The 4,995-nt window shown below is 46.0% G+C and overlaps 2 non-coding genes across 2 annotated transcripts; both read left to right on the plus strand.

The window, feature by feature from the left end:
• Positions 1-3,270: 3,270 nt before the first annotated feature.
• On the plus strand, positions 3,271-3,342 carry TRNAN-GUU (transfer RNA asparagine (anticodon GUU)). Its single transcript has one exon. It is a non-coding gene; the product is annotated as a tRNA-Asn (tRNA).
• A 781-nt stretch (positions 3,343-4,123) lies between these two features.
• TRNAY-GUA (transfer RNA tyrosine (anticodon GUA)) lies at positions 4,124-4,206 on the plus strand. Its single transcript has one exon. It is a non-coding gene; the product is annotated as a tRNA-Tyr (tRNA).
• Positions 4,207-4,995: the final 789 nt, after the last annotated feature.

The raw sequence follows: 4,995 nt of genomic DNA on the forward strand, positions 1-4,995 counted from the left end.
AAGCACTCCCTTTACCTTAATGGATGAAGAGTTACGTACAGACTACACAGAGGCAACTAATGGTCGTGTACCCAAGGTAAGATAAAAGCATAGGTCAGAAAAGGAGATCAAATCATCACTGAGATGGCCTCCTCCTCGGTTCGCTTCTGAGGATCTCTAGTTGGCGGGGGCAGCCAACAAGGCCTACTTCTCAACCGGTTCACCAGAAGGGCTGCTTATGAGAGCTAAGGTGACTAATTCATCATAAAAAAAAGTAAAAGGCAGAAAAAGACTACAATGCCACAAGCAAGAGAGAAAAGAGAGTGCATCTCACTACCAGTGCCGTCAAGATCGGGTACAAGCACCTCTGGAACAGCAAGTTCAACTTTTGGATGCTTAAACAACCACACCCTTTCCTGCGCCTCTGCACCCCCCTTTCATCTTCGGTTAGCGAGAAAACGGATTCAAATAACTAAACAACAACAAGGCAATGGGGCCTAAAGCCCCCCATTTATACCACAACTAAAAAAACCTATTCATTAGCTAAACTCACCCCTATTCACTTACGAAGCAATCGGACTCGCCTCTTTTTTTTGTTTATTTATAGAAAGCGTGTTCAAGGCGTCAAGTTTTAGTATGAAATCACACTTCCACTATTGCTAGGAAGGGCTTTGCTTACATTACACCTCTGGTCTATCAAAGTTTTTTTCATCGTCCAAGAACAAATGCCTCTTCAAAAGAGAATCTCGAAGAACTTAACTAGACAATACTTAACTTACCAGCCTTACTAGGCAAGAACATCAACCAATCCTAGAACTACAAGATGATACCTTAGAAGCGACTTCTCCTAACGACAAGTAAAGGCATACCCTCTAATAAAGGAGAGCTGCTTTCCCTCTATTAGAAAACTAGACAAGAATGGATGTCACAGTGGAAAGCTCAACCGCGTGGCACAAAACAGTGGGTTGGGGTTCCTGATCTTGTCTTCCTTCAGGCTAAAGCTTCAAGTCTCAATCCGAAGTCAAAGAGAAAGTAATAGATAAATAGATGCCCACTCTTCCCCTGGTGTAGCTGCTGCAAATCACCTATTGAGTTACGAAAGGGAATCCACCCCACATGCACGAGTCTCGTCTTCTTTTTTCTAATAGGATCAGTAGTCCGCTAGTGGGCTTGGGGTCTTTCTGGATGAGCTTGAAGCTTAGGATTGTTTTAGGGCAGTATCCGGTGGAGAGGACTTCGGATACATGTCATTCCGGTCGGTGACTCCGTCTGTCAATGTATTTCTTTCTGTCACTGGCCGGGCTCTGAATGAAATAGAAATCCCGTTCGTTCACCCTCAGACTTGAGACTAAGCTTTCTGCCTTGCGACTAGCCTCTCTCACTCAAGATAAGGTCAGGTGATCCCTTTCTGTCTCCTTCTCAGTTAGGTCCAATAAGTCCCTTCCCTTTCTCCGATCAATAAGCCCCCCGATCCCTTTCTTTGTCTTTCATCCTCCCTGAACAGAATAAGTAAGGCCCCGTTTTTTTCTAATAAAAAAAAGAAAGGGCGAACGTTTGAAGTGGCGAAGGCCTATGATATAGTAATAAAGAAAGTACGTTAAGGTTAGAAGTAAGGTCAGCTGGTTAAGGAAAGCTCAGGTTATGAAATCGCTTAGCCATTAATTAAGTAGTAGTGAGGCGTCGGTACGGAGCCTTCCACTGTGGACCGAGACTACGCAAAGGTAGAACACCATAGAAACTTCGCTGACTTTATAATAAACCTTGATTTCGCTACGCTCAATAAGAACCCGGAATAGCGGAAATCGGTTCGTGTTCCGCTTCCAAACAAAGTCAGTCGTCTTTGCCCAAGTGTGAACTGCGGACGACTCTCCATTGGTTCCATTCCTTCTAACTTGACTTCTGGGTCAACCCAACCCGAATGGTAAGAAGAGGGTCAGCCAACCAAACAGCGGTCCACTTTGTACATTTGCTGAGGCAGACCAATCGGGCATTTTAGAAAAGGGAAGGGAACTTTTATCACCGAAGGAGGCTGTAGAAATGAAGGAGGCGGGAAGCTACCGCTTCTAGAATGCAAGCTTATCCTTTACTTTTTTTATAGCGTACCGCTATTGAAAAAAAAAAGGTTTATGGATGAAGAAATCGGAGTGACAAATGATTACGGTTGCGGAAACCGGAAAAAGTCGTTACCTTTTGAATTGAATCAAAGTAGCGCCGAGTACTTCGACTACAGGGGGGGAGGGCAGCTTCTACGACAGCTTCGCGTCCTCGCCGCTTCTTTCTGGCGACTAGCTTCTAAAGTGGGTGGCCTGGTAAGCAAGCTACCTTCAGCATCGGTAAAATCCCTATCCATAATAAATAGGAAAAATGGTGGGGAAGGAGGCCCCCACTTCAATGGAAAGGGGGGAATCGCCGTTTCACAGCCGCTCCTCTACAACAAACTACCTTTCGCCCAACATGATCACGAACGAAGACAGAGAATTGCGTAGATAGAAGGACGAAACCAACCCACTTGTCCTGATCGGAACGATTGAAGAAAGAAAGAGAAGGCCCCTTTCGCTTATCCATTCCGCGGGGCATCGTCGGAGAACAATGTCGGGGACAGGGTGAGAACCTTCCGTTGGTTACGCCCTTTAAGTATTGGTTCTTTCTTAGCTTAGATAGATATGGAGATAGATCCAGATAGAGATCTATATCAATATATCTATCGATAGATAGAAAGATAGATATATTGAGAAATGGATATGGATCTGGTTTCAAGATCTATGAACAAGAGAGATCCCTAAATATCCATTTGATAAAAGTCAACAATGGGGCGGAGCCGGCTGAAGGAAGGGCGTTAGAGCTTACTAATAATATAGGGTTTCTTTCATCTTTCAGCTTGATTGGAATCGATTCTATGATTGAATAGCAGAAGTGCTACTTAGTAGTAGAAACTCGGAGAGACAGACAGAGAGGGGACTCAATCATACCTGCTAACTCCTAGGATGATAAGTAGGTCCTTTGTTTTTGACAGGAATAGTTCCAGCCTTTGTAGCCCCTCGGGAGAGTGAGTCTACTTAGCGAACTGGCAGGACGCGGAGATCGATTGATCAATACGAATCTCGAGAGTGGATGGTTGCTCCGTTATATGCATGCGCCCCCTTGTCCCGGAGGCTCTCCGGCCGAGGAGGGGCTTGCTATCGTAACCCTTTCTCCCAGTGTATGTGAAAAAGAGTGACGAACCTTTTTTTGTTCGGTCATAGGTTGGTGTCCAAAGAACGAGAGTCGGCTTCCTTAACTTTAGTCCTTTGTTCCTCAGTAGCTCAGTGGTAGAGCGGTCGGCTGTTAACTGACTGGTCGTAGGTTCAAATCCTACTTGGGGAGAATTTGGAGTTCTTGCTTTTCTGACCTAGCGACCAATGTAATTTGTAGCCTTCCCCTTTGTTTCTAAACTAGCAGAATCGTGGGACATCCAAAGTGGGAAGTTTCTTGTTGGTTTTTTTCTATTTCTTACTCCCTAAGAATTTTTCTTGGAACTTGGTTCGTTCAATTCTTAGGGAGAAGAAGGATCCACTGGGAAGATTTGAGTAGTATCTTCATTAGCCGGAAGGAATTTGTCTCCACTAGCGTCATTCGAAGAACGAACAAAAGGGGGGTTACTGTTTAGGTAGGATAGATGGATGTAGTCCAATGGCTAAAGCTCTGCCTGCTTCTTGTGGACTGAACTCTCTTTAGGTTCCGAGTTGTTTTTGGGTAGGATGGTCGAATTTTTCTTCGCCACTAGTGGCAACGAAGTTCTTGGTAATTAACAAGGGGGAAGGAAGATCTCCACTCATTTCATCCATTCAGTGCCTGCGGTGAGGCGCAACCCACAACAAACAAAGGGGAAAGTTTGCTTGCTGTAGCCCTTTTTTTGTAGACTAGGCTTGATAAGCTAAGCTATTTAAGCTCGAGAAGGGTAGGCTTGCAGCTTCGCCAGAAGCTACTAGGGGGGAGCTGTCGTAGAAGCTTTGCCCTTTGTACAGAGATTGTTATGAACTGACTAAATGACTAGCGGAACGCTAGCTAAGCTAATAAATAGTATAAGTTCCCTTCAATCAAATCAATAAGCTTTTTTTCAGGCCTCCTTCTTAGAACCCATTGAGGGGGGCCTCGGCCCAGGAAGGGGAGAGTGGCCGAGTGGTCAAAAGCGACAGACTGTAAATCTGTTGAAGTTTTTCTACGTAGGTTCGAATCCTGCCTCTCCCACTTGTTTGTTGTAGACTTCAGAGAAGAGAAAGGAGGCATTCGTCAGCGCAGGAAGGCCCGATTTCTTCTTGTCAATGCGAAGCTCCTTTTTTTTTGCCGTGCCGTGAAGTTCAATTGTATCGTATGTTAGTTAGAGAGGTTGGCGAACTACTATGATCTATAGATTCCCCAGATATATCCAATCCCAACGAGAATAGAAGCGAGCCGCTTCCGTTGTAGTCGTCGTAGTCTTTTAGCTTATGTAGTGGTCGGCCTTCCTACACGCACGCGCCCGCCAGAATGCCTCCTTGGTTCCGGACGAAGCCAAGCCGATACATACGATAGGCGAAGGCCATTTCATAGCGCCTGGGAACGCAAGTTTGATCGAGGATTGGGGAGGAGAGGTGGAATGGAAGAAAAGGCTCGGGATGGATTTTGGAGTCTTTGTGCGAGCCGTATGCGGTGAGAGTCGCACGTACGGTAACGAGGGGGGTTCGCGTCTATACGTGTAGTGTGGTGGTTGGGCCTACCCACCCTATTTGTTCCATGATCTATGGGTCTACTGGAGCTACCCACTTCGATCAATTAGCCAAGATTTTGACCGGATACGAAATCACTGGTGCTCGATCTAGTGGTATTTATATGGGGATTCTATCTATCGCTGTAGGATCCCTATTCAAGATCACTGCAGTTCCTTTTCGGGCGGCTGTAGAACGGACGGCCGCCCATAGGTGGTAGGTTAGGGTGGGTGGTACCGCTCAGATTGCGGCCAATCTTCCTAACCGCGCGCGGGCCGGGCTTAGAGCGCGT

Source organism: Arachis ipaensis, chromosome B8, assembly GCF_059453495.1.
Source record: "Arachis ipaensis isolate K30076 ecotype BB chromosome B8, ASM5945349v1, whole genome shotgun sequence".
In the NCBI taxonomy this organism is placed as follows: Eukaryota; Viridiplantae; Streptophyta; class Magnoliopsida; order Fabales; family Fabaceae; genus Arachis; species Arachis ipaensis.